General features: G+C 42.4%; 1 protein-coding gene across 8 annotated transcripts in view; it reads left to right on the top strand.

Annotated features, from left to right (window-relative positions):
- The first annotated feature begins 10822 nt into the window (after positions 1 to 10822).
- PAM (peptidylglycine alpha-amidating monooxygenase) overlaps positions 10823 to 12773 on the top strand; it is a 384053-nt gene continuing 382102 nt past the window's right edge. For 6 of the 8 annotated variants that reach the window (XM_072597321.1, XM_072597320.1, XM_072597319.1 and 3 more), the window contains exon 1: positions 11180 to 11312. The gene's annotated coding sequence lies outside the window, so the exon portion shown is untranslated. Of the gene's footprint in view, positions 10888 to 11179; positions 11313 to 11977; positions 12096 to 12773 lie in introns of those variants that run through there. The other 2 variants (XM_072597316.1, XM_072597315.1) reach the window with 2 other exon arrangements.

The raw sequence follows: 12773 nt of genomic DNA, 5'->3' as shown, positions 1-12773 counted from the left end.
ATGATCTTTGGTATAGATAGAAGTGCTGTGTAATAGGGAAGGATAATATGCTACTTTTTAAGGGAAAGGCCTGAAGCTTTTCTGTGTTTTTATGGTAATCTAGGCTAAAAGCTATCTATCAGTACCCGCCTTCTCAGAGAGTGCTAATGCTATTATAATAGAGAAGTCTTCTATAACTTTTGGAAGCAAAGAAGATCCTTCTTTCCCCAAAATTATTCCATCTCTTAGGTACTCAAATTTCTACCAGTGAGCATTCATTATGTATGTGGGATGGTGGAGTTTTCCTCTTTTAATATTCAAATATTCAGTGGAGGGATAATCCATTAAATTCCTAAAAAGTTAGTGTAAATTCTTTAATCAGGTCCATTTCTTCTTTATTGGAGGGAGAAGGCACTAATTTAGGTTTGAGAAAGGTACAGGAATGGTTGAAAATGGAGGAAACTAAGGCCTGGGGAGTGAAAACCAGATTTTGGTATTTCCTAGAATTTGCCCTGATTTCTATATGTAAACTTACTATTTATTTCCTTTGCTTAATAACCAAGAGGATATTGATCATATGCAATCAAAAGCAAGTAAATTCATTGCAAAATAGAACACGAATCATTGAAATGAATGATAAAACACTTATTAAAGCCTTAACAAATACTAAGCACTTTACGACTGTTGGAGACAACAAATATAAAAAGCAAAGACAGCACCCAAAGGGAAGTAGTCACCAGGGAAGGGCACCTTTGTGCAAAAAGTTACCGAGGTGGTAAGATGGGCCATAAGGAAGTATATTGACCCACCCTGCCATCCACCAAAAATTGTGGAGTTGATTTGATCATGATTCCAGAGCTGAGGTGGGAGGGTTGATGAATGGAAGGAAAAGATACCCAGAGCAGGGCAAGGTGGCTTGAAGAGATGGTTAGAAAGTTGGGAGTGAAATGAAGCATGGTAAGATCATTTCCTGAAATTGTAGTCCAGCTGAGGTAGGTACCAATAAGGAAAGTGAGGCCCTAGGACAGGAATTTCTCTAGGACAGGAAGGCTAATGGGGAGGCTGAGAGGATGCCCTACAATTTGGGAGTGGACACAGAGCTGGAAAGGGACTTTAGAAATTGTCTAGTCCAAACTCATAATTTCATACATTTTCATGGTCTGATTCTAGGTCTGCTCATATGCCCTCCTTCTCTGACTCCCATTCACTCATGAATACACACGTGTGTATGCATGTGATGTATATGAATATATACTATTTTATATGTATGTATTCTAGCATACATTGAATGGGCGTTGCCTCAGTCAAAGTGAGAACTTGGAAAGATCTTAGTTTAAAAAGGCCAATGTCTCCCATTGCATTCTGAGCCATCTCCAGTTGTCCTGATCTATATCTGGCCACTGGACCCAATGACTGTGGAAGAGAAAGTGAGTCTGGTGACTTTGTGCAACTCTGCTTCCCTCAAATTCAATCCATTTGCAAGTTATGGCATCATTTTCCTGATGTCATGGTCCTCTTTGAGTATGAAGGTCAAAAACTAAAACATATATACATATAAATCTACATATATTCATATGCGTGTGTATCCACACACCCACACATCTACATACCTATATACATAATGGTGCACTATCCTCCATGTGGATACCACCAGGGCCCCAGAATTGTGCCATCCAGATAGCTGACGTGCCTCAGAATTCATCGTTACTGGTCCCAGTCATTATTATTAATCTCTCCATAGCAGATTCTAGGACTCAAGTTCATATAACTTCTTTTTACATACCCACAATTCAACTCACTTACTTCTGTCCACAAAACTGGCTCCAGGATTCCATGCTCCAGTCCAATTACTTTCTGGTTTCTAACCCCTCCACTCAACTGAAACGGATCTCTCCAAGATTAACAATAGTCTTTTAACCATTAAATCCAACAACCTTTTCTCATTTTTTATCCTTCTTTTTTTTGAAATATTTGCAGCTCCCCCAGAATTTCAAGACACTGTCCTTTCCTATTTATTCTTCTACAAGATCATTCTATGTGCATGTTCATTATTAGATGCACATCCTGATCTCTATGTCTTCAACCACTTCCTATTGCTGCTACGATAAAATACAAACTTTTCTGTTTGGCATTTAAAGCTTTTCACTTTCCTGCTTCAGCCCATCTTTCTAGATTGATTTCACATTATTCCTCTGCGTCCACTCTGTTCCAGCCAACTGTCCAATTGCGTTTCTTCATAATGACATTTCATTTGCTAACTTGATGCTTTTGCACAGGCTTTCCCAACTCCCACCCTCACGCCTAGAACAGTATTATTCCTCAGTTCTACCTTTGGGAATCTGGAGCTTCCCTCAAAGCTCAGTTCAAGTGTCAGTGCTTACTATAGGCCTTTCCCGATTCCCCAGTTTTCACCATCCTCCCCACCCAATTACTTGTGTCTATTTCATATGTATATCTGGTATTGAATTATCTGTCTATGTATTTCCCCTCATGTACACACACACACACACACACACACACACACACACCCCAATGGAATATAAATTCTTTGAAAGCAAGGACTGTTATATTTTTGTCTCCCCATCATTTACCATCAGGCACATAGTGAATACTCTTTTCTCACTTCTGCGCTTTTTACTCTAGGCCTTCTGATCTCATGAATCAATTCAAAATGAAACTCTGGAATCACCAAGCTCTCTTAATTGCCAGCTAGATGATGAAGTGGCTAGAGCGCTGGACCCAAAGTTAGGAAGATTTATTTTCTTGAGTTCAAATTTGGCCTCGGTCACTTACTAGCTGTGTGACCCTGGGCAAGTCACAACTCTATTTGCCTCAGTTTCTTCATCTGTAAAAAGATCTGGAGAAGGAAAGAGTAAAGCACTTTAGCATCTTTGCCAAGAAAACCCAAAATGGGGTCACAAAGTGTTGGAAGTGGCTGAATAACAATGACCTTTCCCTAAACCTCAGCCTTCTTGACCTCTATATCATTTGATACTGTTGACCACCATCCTGTCCCAGGTTTTCTACCCTCCCAGGCTTTTTATGACATTTCTATTTTTTGGCTCTCTGTATCTGACCATTTTTTAGTTTCATTTTCTGGATCATCCTCTATGTATCATTGCCCAGTTGTCAGCCCTCTATTTTTCTATATCTCCTTTTTTGGTGATCTATTATGTCCCACGGGTTTAATCATCATATCTATAGAAATAACTCAGAACCTCAGTTCTTTCTTCTGAAATCCAGTCTCACATCATCAACTGCCTATTGGAGATTTCAAACCATTTGTTATATAGGCATTTTAGTGCAATTCATCTTTATCCCTAAACCAATTCTGCAACTACTGCTCCATGACTACTTCTACTTTTGCTTTTCATTATCATAAAGAATTTTTAAAAATGGGCAGGGAAATTCAAAAGAATTAACCAACAAATCAAAAGTCTAGAGAGGTACCTTCTCATATGTCCTCTTTGGGATCAAGTTTGGTTATTATTTTAATATTTTAATTTTTTTATGGTTTTCTTCATCAACATTGTTGTAATCATTGGGTATATCATTTTGCTGATTCTGTTTATTTCTGCTGTATCAGATATTATGTCTCTTTATACTTCCCTATATTTATCAGTGTCACTATTTCTTAGAGCAGCTGAATTCCACTGCATTCATCTCTCACCATTTATTTAGTGATACTCAAATTGATAGGAATTTACTGTATTTCCTTTTCTTTGCTAATACAAAAATGCCACCACAAACATTTCCGTGTTTTTGAGTCTTTCATTTTCTCATTGACTTCCTGGGGGTGTATGTCTAGAAGTGTAATCTGTGTGTCAAAGTGAATTGATATTTTAGTCACTTTTTCCCTCATAGTTCCAAAATTCTTTTCAGAATAGTTTGAACAATTCCCAGGTCCAAAAACAAAGCATTAATGTGCCCATCTTTCCACAGTCTCTCCAACACTAATCTTCATTAAACTGCCAGATATAATGGCCTGTTCTCAATGCTCATCCTTCTTGACTTCTCTACATCAATTACCATTCGATTAATTTTTCCTGGATACAATCTCCTCTCTGGGTTTTTATGATACTCCTCTTTTTTTGGTTATCCTCCAAATGTCTGACTGATCTTTCAAAGTCTCCTTTACTGAATCTTCATCCATGTCACAACAAATACATGTATATGCCCCTCAAGTCTTGGTTGAGGATCCTCTCCTTTTTCCTCTCTCTCAGTTCTCTACTTTGTGATCTCATCAGCTGGAATGTGAGATAAACACCATGAGAGATGAATATCTTGTTGGAGGAACAGCAAGGAGACTAATGTCACTGAATTAAAGAGTATGAGGGGGGTGGAAATATAAGGCATAAAATGACTGGGAAGAGGAGGTAAACTGAAAGGCTTTGAATGCTAATATGAGGATTTTATATTTAATCCTGGAGGTGATAGGGATCTCCTGGAGGTTACTGACTATGGGGGCAGTGGGGAGGGGGTTGGTGGGACAAGGTAGCATCTGCACTTTAGGAACATTACTTGGAAGATGGGTTAAAGTCAGAAGCAACTTGGGGCAAGCAGAACAACCAGCAGGCTATTGCAATAGTCTAGGCATGAGGAAATGAGGGCTTGTACCAGGAGAGTGGCAGTATCAGAGGATGCTGCAAAGATGAAATGGATAGACTTTGACAATAGATTGGATATGGGCTGGGGTTGAGGAGTGAGAAATAGTGAAGAGTAAATAATGACACCTAGGTTGTCAGTCTGGGTGACTGAGAAAAGGGTGGTACTCTCAACTGGAATAGGGAAGTTTGGAATAGGGAAGGATTTTAGATAAAAGAATGAGTTCAGTTTGGGATATTTTGAGTTTAAGATGTCTTATAGGTAGTTGGAGTTCAGCAGAGAGTAGAGCTAGATAAGTACATAATCATCAGTATAAAGATGACAATTAAATTCATGGGAGCTGATGAAATCACCAAGTACAATATCATAGAAGGAGAAGAGAAGGCAGTCCAGGAGAGAGCCCTGTGAAATATCCAAGTTTAAAGGATATCACCTGGATAAAGACCCGGTAAAGGAAATTAACAAGGAGTGATCAGATAGGTAGGAGGAGAACCAAAAGAGAGAAACATCTCCAAAACACCACCATCACATTTAACCATGTACTTTTGGGTAGCTTTTACAAAGTGATATTTACTTCAAAGAATACATGTTCCAACATTTCTCCCAATATATCTGGGGCATAATTTCTCAAATACCACTTCAGTCTCAGGGTGTAGACCAGAGATGGGGAGCCTGTGGCCTCAAGGCCACCTGTGGCCCTCAAGGTCCTCAAGTGCAGTGCTTTGAATCCAAACTTCACAGAAGATATGATTCGTTTCAATCAAAGGGCCACATTTGAGGACCTAGAGGGTCACGTGGTGGCCTCGAGGCCGCAGGTTCCCCAACCCTGGTGGGGACTCAAAACTTCAGTCCTGTATAGCATTAATACCCTCAAAGATTAGTCCCTGCTTCTTTCTATTCTCCCCACCCTGCTTCTGGGTGATTGCCTTCACACCCATCTTTCAACAGTATTTTGTTATCCATCTTCAGCAGGTGTCTTGAATGTTTCTCTTTTCTGTGGATGTTCTTAGCTCTACTTTACCCTATGCCAGTGTTCTTTCCATGACAGCATACCATCATCACCTCAGTCCTTAAAATGTTTCGGTTTGGATGCCTTCTCTATGCTGAAGATTGCTTTGTTATCTTTTCTAAGATAATAATGTAGGGAGAGATCGCTTATTGAGAACTTGGCAAAACTTGAAGGGCTATTGATGCTAAAAGGCAGACATTGAAATCAAAGCTGGAAAGCCTTCACTTGAATAAAAGATAGTCTCCTCCTTGGAAAGAGTGAGAAGTTTGAATACCTTAATTATTTCCGTAGAATCCAACAGGGCAGTGAATTTGCTTGCAGGGCATAGACTACATTTACTCACTCGTCTCCAGAAGTTCATCTACCCAATATGCCCAGAGGAGCATGGCCAGTGAAAATGGCTCTTTCTTTTATACCACAGTGTTTTTCAAGGATGAAATAAAACCAAGATGTTGATTTTAATACTGTAGCTATTTTTGAGATAAGGCTAACTCTAGGGAGGTTCCTGTTGTGGTCAGATAGAGGAATGAGTAGGAACTCTTCAGGGCATTGTCTTAATAGCTAATGTCATTGAATTCGTTCTTCCTGATTTCATCTCAACACAAGGCAGCTTAGGGAGTCATTCCATCATATCAGGGAAGTAGGAGAAAGAACAGGTTGATGGGAAAGGAAAAAGGAAAGTCGGAACTGTTGATAGGGATATTTCTGAGTACTGGGATATTGAATGAATGTTCCAATTCCATGAAAAATAACATGCAAATAAGCACCAATTATTCTTGAGTCAGCAGCTTGGCTACTTCTGGTAACAAGACTGAAGCACTTTATGTAATTAAACTGGCTGGTTAGTAAACCTGCACTGTGAAGTTCAGTGATTAGCATTTTTTTCACAAATTACATAAATTTGCTAGTTAAATTTCTGATTGTTTTCCATTAGTAAGAAGAAAAAGACCTATTCTAGACCCCTGAACTATATTTACTTTAGCCATCTGTGCTGTAGTAGAAATACAAGATTTCCTAATTAATTTTGGATTCAATCTATTCAAAAGTAAAATTTGGAACACTGGGCTTTGATTGTACCTTTGATTAATAACACCTTTAAAGGAATCTGAAGATAAATGAGTAGGGTTTAAACCAGGGATAGGGAACCTGTGGCCTCTATGCCACATGCAGCCTTCTAGATTCTCAAGTGCAGCCCTTTGACTGACTCCAAACTTCATAGAACAAATTCTTTTATTATTAATAAATCAATTTATTAAATTATAATTATGCATTATGATATATGATATAACTACATTATGATTATTATATTATATTATATATTATTATTATAATTAATTATAAACAAACTATTAAATTTATTAAAGCAAATTAATAAATCCATGAATAAAAAGATTTGTTCTGTGAAGTTTGGAATCAGTCAAAGGGCCACACTTGAGGACCTAGAGGTCCACATGTGACCTTGAGGCTGCAAGTTCCACATACCTGGTTTAAAAAACCACTGCCCTTTAAGTATTGTACTGCTTGGCAACTTTGCAATCTTCTAAAGCAGGGGTCTGCACACCACAGCCCCTGGCCCAAATCCTTCCAGGATCTTGTTTTGTCATGCCCTGAAACTAAGATTTCTTTTTCATATTTTTAAATACAATAAGTTTTATCTAAAATAATGGGCCAATCAAAAGTGGGATAGAGTCCATGATGAAAGGGAAAAGGTGCCTTTCTCCTCTATCATACACTGACTGGTCGGTACATTATGCTTCTCCCTGCCCCCATACTTTACAGCTACAACAATCTAGGCAGCTGCCACTACCACTTTGGCTGGTGGCACTGACATGCTGGGTCTCCAGGGGAGCAGCTGTCTTACATAGCCCTGCAGAGTGTGGAGCCCTGCCTACTGCAGAGGTCAACAGAATGAAAACACATTTTAAGTAGCTTTATTTACCTCTCCCAAGTCCATAAAGAACCCTGAGTCTATCCCAAGAGCTGGTCCCCCATATTCCAGCATGACTACAGAAAATCATAGTCAGCTAGTAGTACAGAAGAAATGTTTATGATGCTATATATCCCTGTCTCACTCACTGATCTTAAAAGACAGAAACATTTTCCAGAAGACAAATATTCCATTTTTCTTATTTCAAACTCTTTCTCTTTTATTAGGCATGGTGTTTTTTTTTAATTTATAGAATTAAACAAACATTTCCATATCATAGCATAATTAAAAAGATGGTTGTACATGAAACTGCAAATCTACAATGTAGAACTTGCTGTTCCTTTTAAATATACAACAAAATTATCATGTAAATTTTTTCCTCTTTTCTTCCCTTCTCCCACACTCCACCATAGAGATGGCTTACATTAGACACAAATACATATGTATGTATACACATATGTCAAATTATTCTATATATACTTCTATTTTTCAGTTTTTTCTCTGGATGCAAATAGCATCTTTCTTCATATGTCCTTTCTAGTTAATTTGGGTATTTATAAAAGACAAAATAACATTTGCTCAAAGTCATTCTTAAAACAATATTGCTGTTACTGTATAAAATGTTTTCTTAGTTTTGCTCATTTCACTCTCCATTATTTCATACAAGTCTTTCCATGTTTTTCTAAAATCACCAAGCTCATCATTTCTTATAGCACAGTAGTAACCCATCACAATCATATACTACAGTTTGTTCAACCATTCCCAGGTTGATGGGCATCCCTGCAATTTTCAGCTCTTTGACACCACAAAGAGATCTACTACAAATATTTTAGAATATATAGGTTCTTTTCCTCTGATCATCTTTGGAAACAGACCAATAGGCATGGTGTTTTAAGAGGGATTTCCTGTTTTTGATTTGTCTATTGGTATTGCTAAGGCCCTTAAAAAAGATTACAGTATTAAGGGTAATATCATCAGCTCTTGTGTGCAGTTTTCACAAACTACATAATACCATTGCAACCTCAATCTGTGTCTCGTATAGGAAAGTCATAGAATTGGTCAAAAGGAGCCATCCTATTAAGAATACTCAGATATGCCATTCCTGGTTTCAGTCAACCAAGCAGGAAATTTTATGGCTTGCTTCTGGCCATGTGTGACTCAGAGTATGCACCTTAGTGGATGCAATGCTGGAAGAGATGATGAGTCAAAAAAAAAGAATGACCATCTACCTCCTCAGCCTTTCCCTCCCTTACCAGCTCCAAATAAAGTCAGGTTGTTTTAAATTGATTCCTCAGGAGACTGGGTGGAGGAAAGGATGGATTGCCTTCTCTTCCCTCCCACCAGGCCTCCATGTGGCCACATACACATGGCATCTAAAGCATATATCCTGCCAAAGCAAGCCTGAGACTGAGTTCAGACTGTCTCTTTTGTTTTCATTTGTTCTGATCTTAGGTAAATGAGCATCTAAACTGAGATGAACCTATTCAAGTCTGGACATAACCTTGTGAGAGCTCCATTTGTGTTGGGTCCCATCATGTCAAAGCTCAATGGAGGCAGAGGAGGAATCCCTGGCAACTACTCCAGTAATCCATTGACAAAAGATCTCCCTTAAGCCTGGTCATTTCACTGGCAGAAGTATCTGGAGTTGTCTGGTAGGTGTAGAGCTGAAGTGAAATTTAAAATGTTTAATCAACAGTTCTGCAAACTGCTTTATTTTCTGATGAAGTTTAAGTATTGGCTTTCTAGAAGAATGTGACAGTAAATGCAAGTTGTTACTAAATTGTTTAAACCTTTTTATCATTGACTCGCTGTAAGTTTTTAGGCTTCTATTTGTGTAGAAGAATAAATTACCTGTCCTATGCCATATTCCTATTCATTGGATTGCCTTTGGGGAGAATCACATAGCCTTTTATAATGGGCCCCACAGTGCTTGGGTAGGTGTTTAAGGAATGTATGTAGAGGACACAGAGTTCTTTCTTCCTGGAAGCTCGACTTAGCAAGACTGAACGCACATCTGAGTTCAAAACAGAATTGTGTACAGTACCCCAAGCTCCTGTGGGCTCAGGCAGTTCCTCAATGTTGGACTTGCGACTTGTCAGAGCTTCCTATAACCAACAAAGTACTTGGGATCTTTACATTGAATTGGAATTTAAGGCTATCTAAACTGATCTGCATTTATCCCTATCTTTCTCACTATTTACCAGGGTATCCAATCCATGTGTCAGGAACTGTGCTAAACACTAAAGATACAAAGGAAAGTGAAAACAGTTCCTGTTTGAGGAGTTCACGTTCTGATGACAGATGGCTGGGAAAGGAGATCCCTAAGTGAGAAAATGAGAAATAGGAGAAAAGGGAAATGTGTGTGTGTGAGGGGGGAGGATAAGTGGATAATAAGCACCAAAATTGTCACTTGTAATAGCAAACAATGGTAAAACATTTTCCTTTCCACCGCTAAGACCCGTCCTAGAAAGACGATCTCCAGGTTCTGTCTTGTGTAACGTGTCAAATACTTTGCCTTCAACCACAATATTCTCCCCTTGCCTCGCTCTGGGCTGGGTTTTCTCGTGGTCAGTGGGTAATCAGAAATCGCAGGCTGTCTAGACAAATCTATAACCTAAAAGATGTCCCTTTAACGGTGAGAAGCACGGTGAAAGGTGAGGTGCATAAGTGCATGCACCCCCCTTGAAACTTCATTTCACCTGAGTCCCATACCGGGCTCTGCACTGAGTAGGTGGCTTAACGCATTATTTGTTTCGTCGAATTGAAATTGACCTGGGAAGCAGAGCTGGAAACTGCCCAGGATGGTTCGTGAGAGAAGTGATCCTTCATTTTCCTTAGCTTTTCCTCTGTCTGAGCTCCTCGGATCTGTCACCTACTGGTTAGCTTTTATCACCCACCACCCAACTCGGAGGGACGTGTTTGCGTGGGTTCTCCTCAAACCTCCTGGTCAGCACAAACCGATGGGGGTGGGGGGAGGGACAGGCATTTTCCTGGGCACTCCCTCAGAGCAACCTGGACTGTCACCTTACAGGTCTGCTTCTCAGGCCAAAGGGGGCCGGGGGAGGAGGACTCGCTGACTTCGCCCCGCCCCCACAGGGGGCTAGAGTTTCCCAGCCGGATTCCCTGGTACTTGGCTCCTCTGCCCCGCTTTCCTGGTCCCTCCACCTCCCCACCCCCACCCCCCCATCCATAAAACGCTGCAAAACTGTCAACCCCCTTCTTCCCCCCGAGAAGCCCCCAAGGAAGCAGGGGCAGGTTCACTGGTGGGTGGAAGGTGGAGGCTTCCTCCCATTCCTCGCCCCAGCCAGTCCCGGGTCCCAGATCCACACACCCAGAGAAACGTCCGCCGGGCGATTCTTTGGCCCTGGTAGCTACTAGTGCGGACGAGGGGAGGGGCGGCGGGAGAGGAGGAAGGGAGGGAAGGAGGGAGAAAGGAAGGGAGGGAAGGAGGAAAGAGGAGTGGGCGGGGGGGTAGGGGCCCCGGCCGCCCTGCGCCCAGAGTCCGGGAAGCAGCCTCCGGGGTGGGAGCAGGAGCGGCCGAGAGGGTCCAGCGGAGGCAGAGAGCGGGAGCCGGAGCGGGCGCGGGAGGGAGGCAGGGAAGCCGGCCGCCCGAGCAGCAGCAGCGGCGGCGGCCCCGGGGCTCGCCTGTCCCCGCCCAGGGGAGCCTCCGACTAACTCCGCCCGCCGTCACCGCCGCCTCTGCCCCCGCCGCTGCCGCCGCCGCCACCGCCGCCGCCCGGAGGGTCCGGTGTCCGTCCCGGGCTGGCGCCCCGCCGGGGCCGGGCTGTCCAGGTGGGTGCAGAGTGCGCGGGGGTGGGCGCCCGCTGGGGCCGGGAAGTTGGGGAGATGTCAGGGCCCGGGACGGGGATCGCTTCTTCCTTGTCCCCCGGGCGCCGCAGGCACGCTGGGGCATTTCCTCTGTCTTTTGCCCCCCACCCCCACCCCCCGCGTAATCTGCCCCTGCCCACTGCAGACGGACCCCGGGACCCCGCCCCGCCCATCGGCCACTACCGGGAAAGCTTCTCTCCGGGGTTCGGGGGCTGTCCCGGAGCCGAGAGGGAGGGGTGAATGCCTAGCCCCGACCTCAGGCCGGCCCCTGGGCCAGCCTGGCCGCTTTGCCAGCCTGGCCCCTCTGCCTTGGGTGCAGGTTGAATCCTTCCTCCCCTCTACTTCCCGCTCCCAACCCCAAGCCCCCTCATGCTTAGCGTCTCAGGATTGTTTTTCTGGGTCCCTTCCCCATCTCTCTGCTGCCTAGGACAAGCACGATGTCACTCTCACCTCACATGGCACTCTTTCTAGCTGTCCAGCCCTTTGGGCTGCCTTATTCTTTCTCCTTCGTGCAGTCCCCGCTCTTGGGAATGGTCTGAAATTAGTTGGAAGCTTCAGGAGACGAACCTTCCTCTCACCCCTGTCCATCCCCACCCCCAGTCGAATTGGGGAAAACTTTAGAGTCTCTTGGTCCTTCTTTACGAACTGGCTCCAACACAGGAGCAAGCGGGAGTGGTGGGGTCCCGAGTTTTGGAAAGAGATGTCCTTCCGTGGGTAGTTCATGTTCTGCCGGACTGTGCTGAGGCTGTGAGTGGTGTCTGCTTCGGGCTGGGAGGGGTGGCGAAGGAATGAGTGCTTAGATGATTAAGGATTGTGTTTAAAAAGTTCTGGTTTGGTTTCTTAAAGGTTTGCTTTTTCTCCAAAAAATATTAGACAGTGGACAAGTTGGAGTTAAAGCAATGTTACTTTCTCTTATGAATATCAGTAACATGTTTAATAAAACAAGTACAATCTATAAAGTTCGAAAACTTCTTTGTAACAAATTATATGTTTATATCATTCCTAAGCAACTAACTGCCCTCCATAACTCTTTCACCTGTGGGTTTTTCCTGGAACCCATTTTTTAAAGACATTTTGCAGAGAATGCCCACTGTGGAAGATTTTGAGATATAGAAACTGCTCTTGCTTAGAATATTTTCCAGCTCTCATCTGTTTCTATCAGAGATCAAATTTTAAATCCTTGATTTGGTGAAAAGTTTAATATTAGCATTGAAAGTAATTTACAATAGAGGCAAACAAGTTCAAACACATAGCTCGGGTAAATTGCAATCAGCATGTTTCTTGAGCATTCAATTACTAACTTGTCTCCAGATACCATAGAGTATTTAAAAGATAGCTTTGGGATCCCCAGTCTTGTTCATTTGCACAGGAAGCAAGAGTCAGAGAGGTCTAAGTGAATTAACATAACACTTGACATTGAGGATT

This window comes from Notamacropus eugenii, chromosome 3 (genome assembly GCF_028372415.1).
Source record: "Notamacropus eugenii isolate mMacEug1 chromosome 3, mMacEug1.pri_v2, whole genome shotgun sequence".
Taxonomy (NCBI): domain Eukaryota; kingdom Metazoa; phylum Chordata; class Mammalia; order Diprotodontia; family Macropodidae; genus Notamacropus; species Notamacropus eugenii.
This window is presented reverse-complemented; position numbering and strand designations above follow the sequence as displayed.